Source organism: Rhyacophila brunnea, unplaced genomic scaffold, assembly GCF_057557595.1.
Source record: "Rhyacophila brunnea isolate RB1 unplaced genomic scaffold, BYU_Rbru_1.0 scaffold_3, whole genome shotgun sequence".
NCBI classification, from domain to species: domain Eukaryota; kingdom Metazoa; phylum Arthropoda; class Insecta; order Trichoptera; family Rhyacophilidae; genus Rhyacophila; species Rhyacophila brunnea.
The window spans coordinates 11,165,542-11,184,483 of NW_028232965.1; the positions used below are offsets into that span (position 1 = coordinate 11,165,542).

At 29.8% G+C, this 18,942-nt stretch overlaps 1 protein-coding gene across 1 annotated transcript in view; it reads left to right on the plus strand.

The window, feature by feature from the left end:
- Nucleotides 1–18,942, plus strand: part of LOC147067873 (uncharacterized) — a 204,209-nt gene that overhangs the window by 139,865 nt on the left and 45,402 nt on the right. The window lies entirely within an intron of this gene.

Sequence of the window (18,942 nt, forward strand, 5' to 3'; positions counted from 1 at the left end):
TTTATTTGTGTTTTACATTCACAACCTACATAATATTATCTTTCCACAGTTCCATTCTTCCTTCAAACTAGAGCCATTTTTTGTGCAGCATTTATGAATATAAAATGCATTAATTACAGCATTTCAATCATTAAACATACCCACTTCTCAAAAAATGTACTTCATATATGGTTTGATTTCGCTGCAGTAATATTAATTTAAATATCGGATTTTATTTTCTCTTCCATATGTATGAATATTTAATATTTTCTTCTTTTTTAAATATCGATACCCTAGTTTTATAGGAAAACAACTCAACATTTCAAGGTTTTGAGTTAATAATACCATTCGATGTAGAAAGGTATTTTTATGAAATTAAACATTGATTCAGTTATACCTATACAGGAATTTCTGGGTTGATTCTTTGTTGAACTATAAGATATCATTACACATTGCTAAATTCCTTTATACTAAATAAAAACACATTTTCATCAAAAATCAAGGTTTTAAAATTAAAATAAGAATATTTGTAATAAAAGAAAGCGCCATTATCTGGGAACAAGGTGTTTTGGATTGTTTTCATAATTCACTATGGTATCGATATGATTGATTAGGTGGTCGTTAGCAATCTCAATATAATTTTTCGACAAATGGTTGGAAAGCACTAATTTTCGACAATATCATTAGTTGCATTCATTTCTCTAAGCATGTTTCCTTATCAGATGATTCCCTTTATCCATCCGCTTATGGTGATTCATTTCAACTGTACTAAAAAGAAGCAAATGGCTAACAGCGAGGCCTCATAAAATTCTTTGTGACAAAACCGTATATTGTCCCCAGATAATAATTAATTCAAATATACTTTTGAAACAGTCATGCCCCGTGCACTTTTGTATTTATAGTATTGTTATCTAAATCATTAACCTATCATACGCCCACCGTGGAACAGACATAAAGATTCAATAATTAGCAATCGATGGCTTGGTCAATTTTTGTTTTTTGTTATTAATCAAAACATTGCTTGTTTGAATTTAGAGAAATATCCTATGCATGTCTATTTATTTATCTATATAATTATTATATAATAAACACACCATGTTGGAGACAAACTGACATTTACTTCACCTATGTGGATGACTATCATCGACATAAAGATTTTTTTCTACAGTACCAGTGCTATGTATCAAAAAAAAACAGCAAGTTTCCTAAGACCACAAGCATATGTTTTAATTATTAATTGTATGTTGGCCTATGTGACCTCAACAGTTATTGTAGAAAGGGTCTCACCTATTGCTGATTAAAACCTGCATAGATTTGACTTTCATTCGCGAGCCATTGCGGCAATGTTCACATTCGTTACATATTATTATGATTAATAGATGTTGCCTCAGATATATAATATAAATGAATACTTGCTCACATGACGTATTGGCATAAGTGAATATTATATTACATTATATCAATTTAACCTGCGATTTAACTCTCAAAGCACACTACACTTATTATTATTCTCAAAATTTAGTTAGAATAAAATGATTTGAATGTTATTTATAGTATGTATAGGTGCGAATATGTCGATATTTAGTAAAAGATTAACTTTAACTATTTATTATCATCTAAATGCAATTAGAATACTTCCATACAGTTAAATATTTAAAATTTAAATCTTTTGGTTAGTTGGGCAGAAATCCGCGAGAACGAAAGGTTAGACCGGAGGCGTGGAATTAGGAAGGAGCTATGGGGAGGAGGGGTGGAACCCCGTGTCTTAAATGGTTCGTTAAATTCGTATGACCTATCTTACGTTTGTGTCTCAGATACTACATGTACGCTTATAAACAACATGACGCCATATAATAAATCCAATCAGATATTATAAATAATGCTTTTGCCTTCAAAATATGCTCATATTATATTATAATAATATTAGAAATGGAACACCAAACCAAAAGTTTTTTTAATTATATTATTTGATAGATATATTGTAAAATCTCGATAACTTGGAAGAAGAGATGAACAATGATCATTTTTTGAAGAGAAATAATACTTCCATCATATTGTAACCCGGAATCCTGTACAATTTCTTCTTCCCAATATCCTTGAATTAATTGATTGAATATGTCAGAATTTCATGATTTCTGGACTAGCGGATACATAATTTTTCTCAAGTTGCTGTATTTATAAATATATATATTTTTTTAATTAAATATTTTTTGTTGGTTTGTTACACGATTTATGAATTCTTTATTGAAGAATATGCATAACTTTTCGTAAGACACAGGAATCTGACGTATTATAAAAATATATGTTTGCACCGAATATGATATTAATCCACAACCATCGCATCAAATGCAGAGTGAAAAAAATAGAGTATTTTAGCACCTTGTTTTTCATTTTTTTTATCCGGAATAAATATGCATTATAAATTTTTCAACTAAATATGTTATTTTTTAATATCTAGAACTTTTCGTTAGTATTCATAATTTTGTGTCGGTACCAGTCAAACTACTCAAAAAATATTAATCGAATCGATTTTTTTCTGCACAGGTTTGTAATATCTAAAATTATGTGTCAATCTTTAGAATGTATTAAAACAATTTTATTTATTAAAAATGGCTCCAAAGTGATAAAGTTATTTTTTATTTCCATTTTCAGGCACAAATAAATATTATTAGATTTTTAGCAAGTTATTAATGCTTTGAGGTCTTTATAATTATTTTGTTATGAAACCTTTTCAAGCGAAATAATTTTGACCGATTGATCTTATTAAAAACTGTAGCTTCATTTTGCGTAATATTATTTCTCTTCTTATCAATCTATTGTCTATAAAAACAATATCGTTATTAATATTACTCTATGGCGAAACATTTACCTATATTATATTGAACTACGTAACATTAACAACGAATTGCGAGCGTACTATCATCGACTTTCACACAGTGTCTGAAACAATGTCCCATCCATCTTGGCTAAGATCCATTTCATTAAATTAATAGTATCGGAGATGGTCAGCAAAAAACTTCGTGCGAACTCCCAGTGAAATGTTATCGATTGAACTGAACCATTTGTTACGTTGCTTGCCGAAACAATGGCCACTATATATGCTGTAAACGGTGAACGTGATATAACTCTTTCTCTGGGAAAAGTGAGTCAGTCATGAACCAATCAGTCGTGCGTCAATGGCGATGTATAACTTCATCACTACTTTATTTTATTCATAGACGTTTCAATTTAATAAAATCATAATCCCACGTTGTTATATTTTTTGTGGTAAGTGTCCTTTGATCTCTAGCTAAAGTGTTTTTTTGTATAATAAACACAAATAAACCCAAGTCATTGATTCGTAATTAAGGGTCTTTCTCCAATCTATCAATTCACCACTCGGTAAGTATAGACTAAATCAAATAACTACAATCGTGCAGGGTATATATCATTATCAGTGGCGTAACAAGGGGTTTGCGGTCGGGGCATCCGTTACAAGCACAGTTTTTGCTAGGGGCGCATAAGTGAAGTTTTGTTGAACGTAAAAAAGTGTGTTTACGCAATATTAAATATTACAAATTCTGCTATTGTTTATCAATCGTGTAGCACTGTCTGCAATGTTGAAATATTATTATAGTTTTCCCTACATCTATAATAATTGTACTAACAAAAAATTAGAGATTTTATTTTTTTTAGTATTAGGTAGTATTAGTATTTTAAAATACTCTTAATATATAGTTATTTTACACGTAGTATTTAAATATGTTAATAATAACCGTACATAGTTGAACTTAGTATTTATATGTTGGTAGTAGGTAAACATATATACAAACTTTGCATTACTTGAGAGTCGTATTTTACGTTACGCCCTTGTACATTATTATTCTTCACTTTAAGTAGTTCATAAGTATTATAATACTAAACTTTCACTTAATAACTCATTTCATTCCTGGATATGTAGTTAAATATTTTATAAGATAAAAATACGTATTAATTTTTGGCAGACAAGCCTTACATTAAATATTAAATAAAACAAAATATATTTAAAGTAAGTATTAATTTTGATAACATTCACTTCGTTAAATTCCATTTTACAGCTGTATAATTATATCAAATTCCGTAAATTATTTATACCATTTTCCCTGTTAAATCATTATGAATGGATACTATTTACGCAATTATTAATAATGATATGAAAAACAAAATAATTAGACTGAAAAACATATGCAATTTTATACAACTAATGGTATATGACGAATTTAATAATGACTTGGACGGGTTTCGTCCATAGAATCATTAGTTGGCAATGTCATCAATGGAAGAAACCGGCCGTGATTAATATGCGGATATGAATATAAACTTACCAAATATGAATTGTATTTTAATGAATGCAAAGTTATACAGGCTTTTTATCGTATATAACATTATTTAACTATTCACTGTGTTTATAGAATGTACATAAAAAAAACTAGTAAATTCATATTGGCTTTCATACAGTTTAGGAATATTCAAGTAACATTTTTTTGAAAATATTATTGATTAATAAATAATATGTATCTAAGTCTGTATATTAAACAATGTCTTGAGTATAAATATGTATTATATACCTGTTTTCCTCTTACTTTATACGGAAATTGATTTCAACAGTCTCATTTCCTGTTTGCAATTAGAGCGATCAATAATCAATTCACATAATCAAATCAATTCACATAAAATAACTTCAGAAGGAAGGTAGATCATTTTCTATATTGCTTCATTTATAATTATTATTATGATTTGCATATGAATTGCTATACAATAATTTTCTACAAAATAATAACCTCTTTTAATGATATACATTTTCGAACAAACAACGCTAATTCCATGAAAATGAATTTATTGGCCTCCTTGCATAATATGGAATGTTATTTTATTAACATTATCTGCACATTCTTGTTAACTCGAGCATATTGTATTGGCAATTTTATTTTCGCATTTATTATCAGTAATAATATAACCTAGTTTTAAACAAAATTAATCAAAATAATTAACTGTTTCATATTTAGAAAAATTCATAAAGAACATTTTTTGTATTGAAGTTTTCTGCAATTATTAATGCAATATAAGCACGTAATAAAATTTAATAATATCAACATATCAGAAATCAACAAAAAACATCCCTAAATAAATACTATCATAATAATATGCTGTTTTCGCAGTTGCATAATAGTACATATTATATCTTGAAAAAATATAAAAATAGTAAATTTCCCGCAATTTTTAAGAGAATTTCTTTATAGTCATTTTCTCAATTCCCTCGAGTCTGGTCTCGAATCCGGATTTACATCATACACAACCTCATGGCATAAATGAAAACACGATATGCAAAAACAAAATTGCAATCCCATAAAATTTAACATAATCAGTCTACCTTTTAAACCTCACAAACCTAGGGAGACTAGGATACTGTAAATACAGTGTAATTTTCATTTTGGTATAGAAATTCAAAATAAACATTAAAAAACATATTCCCCATATAAAATGATAAGAGTTCCTTATATTTATGAGGTTTGCAAATTAGTTTTTGAGATTGATAAAATTTGCTAGATATAGGTAAGTATCTAAAAATAAATTTAATATTGAATGATACAAACGTGACTGAAATGTGAAAACTTTACAGGAAAGATATTTTTGAATAATTGACTTAGAATTTAATGTTGTATTAAAATTGCAGAAAATTTTCAATGTTTAAATAATATGCGAGTGCATAGATTTAAGCATTACTCTCTGAATAAGTCAATCTAAGATGAAACGATCCCGAACGGAACAATCGCGTAGTACGTTTAGATTATACGTTATACCTCACGAATCTGTACAATTATTTGTTTTCACCGATCACGAGATCTGCTCTGAATTTACATGCGCAGGCCTATCGTTCTGTGAGATAAGTCGATTTGCTACCTATCTACTCTTACGTAAATCTATTTTATTCTTATATTGGTATTATAAACATTTTAACCAGCAATTATGTACCTAAATTTCACTATTACTTGTTTATACACCACAGTTACAGATTAGGCATTGTAATCCTGGAATTTTATAAGACGTATTCCCGATCACGGCATTTCGAGGAATACATACTTAATATAATTTTAGTATTTTTATGAAAATTAATGTTTTCAAGTTCCTACCTAGTAATATGATTTATTATAATTTATATTTAGATATAGGTATATCCAGTAGATACTCCTTTCGGTCCCACAATCATGCCGCTTTTTAAGTAATTTTTAGTTATCAGTCGTTCTTATTATTACAATGAATTGTTTGAATATTGTGTATCCTTTTTTTAAATAAAGAAAACAAAATTATTTTTTTTCTGGTGAAAACCGCATGAAATATTATCGGATCCCGAGACCGTAACAATCGTTAATCGAATATAATACTATTATGTATCTATATTTTTAATGCATACAATATCTTCACATATCACCACACACCTACCAGATGACACAAAAAACAACATTTCGTGAAAAAACAATGCGAGTATGAAGGTATTTTCAGTTCACCATATTTGTAGTATAATAAATTATTTATTCTTATTTTCTTAATTAATAATATAGTATAATATTATCTAGTGTAACTTATTTAACAAATTACTTTTCGTGTAAAATCGTTGTAAGATATATACCAGTCGCGCAATAAATCTTATAGGGTTGATGAAATTCGAATAGTTTTGCATTTTTTATTTCAATGTGTGACTTCGTTCAATTTGAATTGCTTTTTTAACGTTTTCCGTGTCTTCCTCCGTGTTCCCTAAAATTGAGTAAATACGTAATAACCCATAGTTGTAAATAAATATAAAAGAACACAAAGATAACTTCAGAACCATTTATTGTTTTAGCTGAAAAGTTTATGGTAAAAGAAAACGTATACCCGATCAATTGTATCACGTTTTGTGGAAGTACGAGTATATCATTGATATTTTAAGGAAATTGAATATTAACGTTTGCTCAATGACTGTAGTTAGAATATACGAGAAGTGTGACAAAGGTTTTTCTAATTCATGTTCCACTGACTCTGTGAGTCGAGGAGTAAATCCCGCAACTATTTCGATTCAAAACATAAACCGTAATATATATACATATATATATTATTCAAACTATTTTTTTCCTTAGATAACATATTTTATAATTGAATCACGTTTTCACATGATGAGGATATCTGTATTTTAACATACCCTTTCAGGATTGTTTATTAGACAGTGACCCAATTTTGACTCAGAGGATCTAAAACTAATGCCTCATTTACCATAAATGCAACGCTCTAACATTTTTAGTTTACCCTTTTGATTGTAACGGAAGAAAGTATACGTCTATATAATTTATATACAGTATATTACATAATAATATACAAACACTTCACAGTATTGTTAATAATTCAATGACATGTATTATTTCACAAAAATGCTTAGTCGCACTCACTTGTCTAATATTAGTAAGTTGATTATTTATTATTATGAAACATTCATTCGGTTTAATCGTAAGTAAGTAAGTAAGCGCATGTCAGCATTTATGTAATATATCGGATATCCGAATTGTTGTTTGTGCGTAGAAAGTGCGTGTATTTGATTCGTATATGCATATTCATAAATTACATTGTTATTTATTACATATGAAAATATATGAATATGTACAAACAATAGGCATAATGTTTAAATTATCTCTATCAGACCAAATGATATAACTTCAAACAGCTAATGTTTTTTTATTGTTATGCAGTATAAGCCCTTAGGTAATTTAAAATATTCGTATACTTACATCATATTAAGTAGGTACTCACCTATATAAAATCTTTAATGAACAAAAAATTGTTAATTCGATAAATTTACCGAATTAAGATATTATAGTATGCCAGTCAAATACAAGTAGGCCCAAAAAATTCTGGTTGCAATTTTTTTTTAGAATTATTAATAACCGTTTCCTTGCTTTTTCGTACAAGGTGGTTGTTAGTAATTTTGAACAATCACAAACACCCAGGCTTTGAGAAAACTACATAAATATTGTGTCCTCACCGGGATCGAACCCAGAGCGCTTGGGTGGAAGGCCAGCGCCTTACGCGCTGCACCACGAGAGCCGCCTGCTGGCTATAATCAATGACTGCCCTAAACTTTGGAGACTGAACTTTGTTTTCCCACCACCATTCGCCATGTATATACAGCCGTGGATATACACGGCCGCCTTCCATGACGCTATAAACGTGTCTGAAAGAAGTGATTTTAAGTGCTCATCCCGTCCCGAAACGGAGCCGCACAGGACTGATGCTACAACCATGCACCGTAGTGCTCAAAGAAGAAAGTTAAGAAAGGAAGAAAGAGAAAAAATCTTTTTGGACTGGCTCTGCTGTCCGCTGACGTTAAGCGCCATATGTATCCGCATACTGAGTGTCACAAGTTGAAATGGATTCTACGGAGGAGTTGGGACTATCCCGCTCCCCATACGATGCTGAAAATTTCTCGAATGCCGCAAAGTTGACCTCGGTGGCTATCAAATCTGCGTGGCCAATTGGGCCCGTGTGAGGATGGACCCTGGCAATCAGCTCCACTTGTTCAGATTCCATAAGCGGGCAATCCCAGAGGACGTGTTCAACGTCTTAGTGGTCATGCCCGCAGGTACAACCCGGCCCATCTACTATCAAGTCAAACTCGTCGAGTTTGGCGGCAAAGTTGCCATGGCCGGTGAGGAACTGGTGAACTAATCCAGTGCAAAGGATTCCTGTAACGAACGTCCTTGGATCTCTGCGGTGGTGTCAGATGGACACCGGCGAGTGTGGTGCTGATCCCCCTCAAGAAGAGGGTGATCGATCCTCTGACTTGGACGTGCAGATCGAAAGGTAGCACCCCCGCGAGTACAGCAAGCACGTAAGTAGAAGTTGTGCTACCGAAGTCACTGGTTCGAATGATGCGTCTGAAAATTCACTAGTTGCTTTTTTCAGTATATATTTGAATCATAAACATATCAGGTTGGGCAAATAATTAATAAAAGTTCTCTTTAAAAAATGTTCCAAAAGTGACTAAACCTACACTATTGAATTAATCAAAGAATTTTGAATACAATTTAATAGAATAATTACAATTATATCGTGCAATTAGTTTTTCATAAAAAATGAATCAGTAAATTTTCGTTCTCTTTGATAAAAATTTAACCTATTAAAGTAAACAAAATGGCATTGGAATAAACGAACAATCGAAAAATCTTATTTGTCCCAAGAATAATTATTTCAAGATCCCGTTGTATTTATTATAAGGCAAAGAGATATTACCTAGCACAAGTAATTAACTCAATTATTTATCGCGCATTTCATAAGATTGGTTTACTTACATTCCGCGTAACTAACCATTGTGCAAAGGTGGTTTAAATTTAATCAGATACACTGGATTTTATTTTTATCTTTAGTCACTAGAATAAGCTATCGACTATCTCCAATATCTCTCAAACGGATATTGAATACAGTTAAGGCTATACTTCAGCTGAGGCATGGTCTAAAAAGATAGTGACTAGGCGATGCGCGGATTGTGCAAATGACGCGAGCCGAACGAAATATAATTTGTCATAAAAATTCAACATGCGTCCTTTTAATGTTATTTTTATTATTATATTCGTAATAATAATAGTATTTCTTTTTCAAGTACATGCGGAACGTTTTAAGTCATATTTACGCGACTTAAGAATATATTCCTCCGACGCCATCATAAAACAAATTGACGTGCTCACACCTCGACTGTGAGACTCCGATTGGCGACGACTGCGAAATTTCGTTCCACATACTGTTGAAAATTATTTGCCGTTTAACTTATGTACGCTCTTAATATTTTAAATACACAAGTGAAAAGCCTATCTAATTATAGGTATATATTATTATTGTATTTAATATATTAAATTAATATCACTAATTACCTTAGTAAATATAATTAAACCGCGAAAGCGCGTAGTTTTTATTTTTCGTTGTAGAGGTGCGGCATCTCAACGGCATTGTGTAGTTTTCGCTTGCAATATTTTCATTGTATTTTAAAGTAGGGTAAAATATATGCTTATATATATTATGAAAGTGAAGCTGAAAAAGCTGAGAAAGCTGTACTAATGCTAATGATTAAATTATATTATTTCGCATTGCATACCCAGCGTTCGCAAGTTTCACACATGCGTGCTGACATTTATGTATAAGCGCCGCACTAAGATATGAACGCATTGAATTATTGTGACGACTTTTTGTACAGGCGGCCCTCGACTTTCGTACAATTCGCTATTTCATACATTTCTTAAAATTTAGATTTTTGTTGGTACCTAATGCAAAAACTGTGCGCTTCTATGTAGTCGCAATTGATAAAGACACATCTTGTTATATAACTTTTTATCAAGCAATGAAAAAAGGATAGTATATAACTATCTCTTGACAAGTTTATAAAGAAGACACCTGATTGCTAATACGCCTCGTTAACTTTATTACACCCATTGATAAATAAATATTTTAAATTACACTTTTTGATGTTTTTTTTTATATTGTTCAACTTTCGTACATTTAACATTGGACATTATAGGAACCAATTACGTACGAAAATCGAGTGCCGCTTGTATTTTATTTCTTTAACCATGTTCAATTCTAAGAAGATCATAATATAGGCCTCTAGTCTACAGAGTGGAGAATATATTTACAGATTTTGTTTTTTTACGACAAATGGATGTCAACCACTTTCTCAATCTATAATGTCCATACCCACGACATTATTATAAGCATCGTAACATATACTATATTATACGACCATAAAGTTACTATACTTACAAATTAAAATCCAACTAAAATCGTCATTTAATCGCTTAAAACTTCATATGATTCCTTCTAGGTATAGATAATAATGTCTGTATTTATTTAACTTATAAAATTGCCAATGAAGTACGGATATTTAAGAAAGCCATGTATCGTCAAACGGCGCCATATTTTGGCTATAATATGCACATATAACTTCATTTGATTTCTGTGTTAAACTTATCTCGCATAATCTATTCAATAAATGAATAGAAAAAAAAAATATTTGTATAATTAGCTAAAAATATGTTCAATAATATAGAGGAAATTGCACGTACTTATATCCGTAATAAATCACTTTTGCTGCCAATTTCATTAATAAATATATTGTATTATTAAATAAAACCCGGATTTATTTTGAACCACCCTCCACCGTTTATTGTCTTAGTAGAGTACTTACTTTACAACTTTTACTTTTAAACAACAGATTATTTAATATGAGTAAAAAAATATTATTTTAATATAATGGGATTTATAGAGGAAAATTCGTAAATAATGTCTCGCATATTGTTATTGAAATTTTTACATATTATATTTTTTCAATATTTGATAAGGCTACTCTATTTTTACATAAAACTTTCACTTTTACAAATCTGTAAATTAGATTTTGTACCGTTACGTAGACGGCATTTGCATAAATTGTAATTCTTGTTACAGACACAAAATTTATGGTGAAAAATAGTATTTAACATCTAGTGTTGTTTATATAGATAATATACCTGCTAATTATATTTTACGTTGTTTTTCTTAGATAACATAATACCTATTGTATAACCCTTTTAGCTGGAAATAATTTCCCATGTCGTTGATAACAAAATTTATTGGTGTAGTAACTTTTTCTAATTTTAATTCACATATAAAAATGTGGACAAAATAACAATAAAGTTCTAGAATCATATTTAGAATTGTTATATTATCTGATATATCCATTATGTTTTACTTCATAACTCTTAATCCATTGTTAGATAAAGGCCTCTTCTTGCTGTCTCCATTATGCTCAGTGTATAGTCTCTCGTCCGTTAAACTTGATCGGTTCAGCGCGGCCATGGTCGCCCTTTTGGTGTTTTAATATCTCTTGAGAGATTATAGGATTTCTCCGCCAATGATGTGTTCTTCAAGTGCTGTGGTCTACCTATCCCCACTCCACGTTGTCTCTTGCAATCATGTCAGTACTTGCGACTGTCGTATCTCTATTTTTCTCGTCGGTTTTCTTGCCTCTCAACATGATACCTACTGACTATATCAATTTATATAAATCCCAATTAATATCATTTTATTTACATTATCGTATTTTTTACATTGTAATGATTATAAATTATATAAGTAAGTACCAATATTAGGTTAATATTATTTACTACATAAATGAAACACGTCTCGTGGAAAAATAAAACAATCAATTAATACAAAGTAATTTAAGTGGTATTTTACAACGTTTTTATTAGCTCGTTTTCTTGTTTGTCCAGTAAAAATCTTGCAATCGGTTTATAACTAACTTCCCGACTAGCTAGACATTTGAAACTTTTAGAATATATCAGAATACGATGATAATGCATTCTTTTAATAGAGCTTTTAGCCATCTTTAAGCAGGATTGAATTCATTTTCAGGTAATTCTGTTTTGTATGGAAAGTTAGTTCGGAAAAAATCCGCAAGGTGGCGCTTCGATCGAATTCAATGCTTGCACTTTTGTGTAACGGCGTTCAACGATTTGTTTCTTGTTTTTTGTTTGTTTGTGTTTTACTTCATATCAAGTACAAGTTTTAAAAATCTCCTATATGTTATTCAATTAATAAATGTTTGAAAATTTCTTATAATTGCTCTCTTTATTACGCATTTGATCATTTTCTTTTGACTTTCGTTGATGGGATAATTCATCAAAAAAATTTTAAATAAGTATATATTAATACATATAATTGTCAAGTTTATATGATTCAATAGAATTTAAAAACGTGGTATATAAAAAGTTCTTTTTATCTTGTAATTATTTTTAAATATGATTCTCCAAAAACAACGTATATGTATAAAGTAGACAATAATAAAGTATCGTTATCATCATCAGTACTGCCACTCAATATGGGTTTCGGCCACCGTCACAGTCAAGTCGTCTAAATACCTTATCTGCTAATAACTGCCTCCACACCTTTAGACCTAAGAACGCTTAGTAGAAATACTAAGTATGAATGTTACCAGTTACCTCACAAATAATTATTTAATTTACCACCAAAGATACAACCATCGCGGTGACCATACGTATTCCATTAGAGAGCAGGAATGGCGAACCTATTTCTACAATTATTATTGTGTCAAAGCGAAAATCGAGTCTAATAAATAAAATAAATAAACAAAATATGTTTTTAAACAATTTGTTTTATTGTACATTTATTAAAAGAGATTATGTAACAAATTATAGTGAATCTGTCTGATATCAAGTTATTTATTCGCGGTGTATAATTCTTCTATAAGTCTTTTAATCATCCACTTTCTTCAGTCAAGTTATTATCAAGGAAATGTATATAATTCATTGATGAAAATAGTTGTTCGCGATTATATATTGATCGATAGTAGATAATATGTATTGATTAAAATGTTCTTCTAATTGTAGCGTTATATGTTTCGATTCTGATAAAACAAGTCACTGTCGACACATGATAGAAACTTTTAAAAATGTGAGGTTTTAGAGGAGTGGGTACCTATATAATATATTTATTTTCTATAAAAAAAAACTACTCAACTTTTGCAAACAAAATTTACCTGCGTGTTACAGATTCGTAATCCCTGTTATAAATGAGAGTATTTTTTTTAAATCCTTCAGACAGGAAAATTAACAATTAGCTAAATACTAAAAGAGACTAACAATAAGTCACAAAGGAAAGAAAACTAAAAATATCTCCATTAAAAAAAAACAAAAAACAGTATGGTCTCCGTATCTGTTGGTATAAATGCTTTATCATTCATTTCATTCGGTTCTAATAGTAGTAAAATTTATTGACTTACTGACACGGAGTACGGATTTAATTTACGTCTGCGAATTATCTCATCTGTACGCCCTCTCGCGTGATAATTATTGCAGTGATGCATGCAATTGTGAATTATGACGATCGGAACAATTTAATCAATTCAATTGTGTGTTTAGAGATCGTGGGCGCCAAGATCCTTACAATACGATTGCATAATTTAGTACTAATATTATAATACAACATCTCATAAATAAATACACATGGTTATGTCACAAAGTAGGGTTTGCAATCTCCGGATTGAAAATTCTGAAAAACCGGGATTTAAGAATTAGATGTCACTTGATAACATGCTAAATAAGGATAAAATAACTGAAACTTAATTGTAATTTTACCTTTTTTACATCCATCTCATTATTGATAAGTGCAGTATGTACAATTTTTAATGTGTTAGTATATTTTATATAATATTTTGTATAAGTTATTCAAAAGGGATCATTATGCCAACTGAAAACCTAGTGGAAAAATACGAAGCTGACAATTTGAAATTTTTTTTCTGATAATTTATAATTTCAACTCTATGAATTAATAAATATGTAGGTATCTGAAAACATTTAAAAGAAATAATAATTTAATTAATAAATGTGTATAACTTGAAATCCTTTTTATTTATAAGAAATCCTATTTAGGTATGTTCCCAATATTTAAGCTCGATTTGATATAAATCAAAAGGATTTCAAGTTATACACAGTTATATTTTTTATAAAAATCGATGTTTTTAAAATAGATAAAATAAAATATTAAAACTATGAATTAGTCAAAAATCTAATCGGTAAAAATTTGAAAACTTAAAAAACTAAATTTTAATAATAAATATAACCATAAAAATAATGTAATAATAATGAAAGCTATGTACCAAATATGTGACAAATTCACCTTTTTTTTACAATTGTAAGTTTATCTTTGACTTAAAAATAAATCTTTATAATGTTTTCAGATACATATGTATTAATTAATATAGTTGAAATTGTAAATTATCAAAAAAAAATCTCAAATTGCAAGCTTCGTATTTTTCCGCTAGGTTCTCTGTTGACACAATGATCGCCCTTATAGTACTCGTAACATAATAAGATGGTTGAATGATTTTTATTTTAAAAAGGCTCATAGATTACAGAATCGGTAAATAACTATTAAATCACTATACGCCATAATAAAATACTTGGTTTAATGTCCAAAATTTAAATTAAGTATAAACATTAAACAATAGCAAATTTTAATTCAAATCCGGCATCAATAATGGGAATACTAATCCCTAAAACTGGAAATTGATTTTTCTTCTCGGGATTTCAAATTTATGTATTTACTTATTTACTATTATGTGTACTTATGTACTACTTATTGATATATTTTGATAAAATAAAAAAGATTTATAGTTAAGTATACTTACACATTTTATTCTATTTAATATAAAATATATTAAAATCATGAATTATTCAAAGACATGTTCGCTACATTAGAAAAATCTTAATAAACCATGTTTTAATGATAAACAATAATAAAGATAGTAATATATAACATGAAGATGGGTTCCTTTGTCAAATTCACAGTTTATCTATTACTTTAAATATAAAATATTTTTCTTTTTAATGTTTTAGATACCGACGTATTGAAGAAACAAAACACTAAAAATATAAATTATCTCAAATTTCAAACTTCTTATTTTTGGCGATTCCAGGATGCATCTAAAATTTCCGACGTATTTACATTTCAATGCATGTAAGACAACTCCAGTGCTTTTTTATTATTGTCACATAACCAACTGTATTTACACCCTTTATATTAAAAAGTGAGCTTCGACGGAAACTTTCTGACAATAAATAAAAAGTGACAACATCATATAGATTGTAAACACAAATCTAGATACATAATATGATTTAAATGACAGATTTTCAATCGTTATATAGGTAAGTCGACAATTATTGAAAAATAATACATTTAATATAACGATAATATTAAACTTCACGAAGTAAAATTTTTATTTACAGTTTATTGTTTCAAAATTAACAACCAAAAGCCAGTGCAAAACCAAAAAGTATCTCAATTAATAATGTATTCATACCTAGTTGAAATCGAATGATTCAACACCATCAGAATTTGGTTCGTAATGGCATGTTTAATGATAATTAATTCGATAGGTTATTTTAGTATTATAAACATTTCATGTGTATTTATATGGATAGATACCTATCAGTGTCACGCGTTGACGCCACCTATATTAACATAGTCTCAAGTTTGACTGACACATTGAAGTAAATCTATCGGTATTAAATTTCTTAATGCATTCCTTGTCTACAATACATTGACTATTTCTTACAGAAACTATATTCATATCACACTATAACTAGATTAAATTGCCTTATTGCACGTACGTATTCTTTATTTAACCCATCGGCCTACATTACACCGATATACGGATATATTTAGTTTTGTCATATTACATTTATGTACATATCGCAATGCTTTGACACCTATATTATTTTATTATCGATTATTTATATAATTTAAAACAAAATACATGTAGGTATATATATGCTTTCAAGCATTGTTCTGTCGGCTTTTGTGACTGACGAATAAAATGTTAACAATAACATCAGTAAACTTTGCATAGGTAACACAACTAATGGGATTCTAAAATTGCACAGTATGATACTGCAATCGTGACGATTATACAGTATAATATTATAGTTTAGAATTGTTCCGTTGCCTAGGCAGCGAATTTATTATTGTCGGCCATTTGCAATTCCTTACGTAAACAAACGGTTAAACGTTAGATTGAAAGTTTGTACTTTAAAAATAAAAACAACGAGAAACCATTACATAATTTAGTAATATAAGTTAAAGTGTATAGAAATAAACTAACGGCATTCCAATAAGCGATCCTTTTTCTTGAGTGTGTAATTTAACAAGATAATTAAGAGCTAGTCAAAGAATCTAGTTTATCACAAGTTTTGTTTTTGTTTTGTTACGCCAAAGAAGTCTAACGCGCGTACTTATAAGTACACACACCGATTATTTTTATCTACTATAATACTGATTCATGAGAATTATGTACATTATGACTGTATCGTTCAAATATTCGCCTTGGGTCCTCTGACATATGATTATATTTGCAATGTTTTCCAGGACTTATATACATATATCCGGATAAAGAATCGTTTCTGGCTTATTAGAAAAAACCCCCAAATTAAGAAGTCCAGTGGTGTTAAATCGTATGATCTCGGAGGCCAGTCAACGTCACCAAAACCGAAAAACAGGACAAGACTAGGACACATTGTCTGCAATAGCTCCCGTGGTTCATGCACATTATGACAGGTGGTGGCATCCCGATGAAAGCATAATTTTTTTAAAGCTTGTTTCATCCAATTTATACAAAAAAATGTAATCATATTTCGGCAAAAGTTGCCATCTACCATCAACTCAATCCCAATCGCATTAAAAAAATGCGACCCGGTGATACCTCGTGCCCAGAGAATACACCAGGCCGTATTTTTTCATGACATATTAGTTTCTCATAAACCATTTGAGGATTTTCAAATGCACAGTTTTAGTTATGGCATTTTAGTTCATCCAAACATATCCCGTCTTTTTGCTGCACAATAATTGTAGTTGAACTATTATTTTTATAATATTTTTTACGATTTTTACCCGTTTTTATACCATAAAATTTTCGATAACTAATTTCCCATAACTCGAGACTATATATATGTCAAATAATGTTAAATGACAAAGTGATGCCAGAGGAAAATGGCGGCAAATTTAGTCAGCTCTTATTTATACACCCTATAATATTATTTGTTAGGTAGTCCGTACGCAGAAAATTGACAAAATTTTCAGAAAACCTACTAAAATTGTTTTCCCAATCTTGCATACAGTCGCATTTTATTATATTGGTTCAGAACCGTTAAATTCACAAATTAACCAAATGTCATTGAATCAAATCTATAAATACTATTGCCAAAATAAGAAGTAGGGAATCTATCACCAGCACCAATAATATTGTCGATTAGAGAATATAATATTGATGGACAGTGTAAGTATACTTAATAATATGGTGTTTTAAGGATATTTGTCTACCTCTATTAAGAAAATGGTCTTCTATTATTGTAGCATGCGTTTGAGATGTGATAATAGCAGCAACTTCAGTTTAAAGCGACAAACATGCCGCGCCATTAGCAATTTATTTGCATGCCCAAAATATTTCAACAATGTTAAGTAAACTCTTCTACATGGCGGTCGCATGGTGTTTTGCCGGATACAAATCATCTGATAGTATCCGATATGGATAGATTTCTAGTAAGACATTTTATCAGTCGGCTCAACTTTTGAAGTTATACTTCTTTAGGCGCGTTTGGAAAATCAGATCAGGGTGTATTTTTGGCGTGTGACATGTAACACATAATTAATTTTTTCACACGGAAAAAATCGCACTCGATTGGATTCGAACCATGATTGTTCGGTTATCAGCCGAACGACACAGTGAGATAATGCAATCGTGACGATTATACAGTATAATATTATATAGTTTAGAATTGTTCCGTTACCTAGGCAGCGAATTTATTATTGTTGGCCAATATAAAATAAAAACAACTAGAAATAAGTAAATAATTTATTTAGTGATATAAGTTAAAGTGTCTAGAAATAAACAAGCGGCACTCCAATAAGCGGCCCTCCTTTATTCTAGTTTTCATTGATATGGGGCTATTAAAACGTCAATTATATCTTATATCCTACTTTATTATTTGACAGATCTGAAACATGACGTCTCGCGCAATTATGTGATCATAGCCGCCCATAGTGACCATAGAATAAGAAGTACTTATAGATTATTTTGCTTGGTGAAAAATATTCTTTCACGTTGTAAATTGTACCTACTCCTTTTTATATGTGAATAGATGTCAAAACTAAGCTTAATATTTTTAAATGTGATAGATACGTTACTTTTGTTTGGTATTACATATTTAGTTTATGTGAAAACTATTTTCTAACTGTTTGAATATTTTTGGTTGATGTGGATTTTAGCTAACGCGGTGTGCGATTATTTTATTTTGTTACGCCAAAGAAGTATAACTATGGCGCGTACATAAGTACACACACCGATTTTTTTGAATCAGCATCAAGTAGAACGTGCCAAAT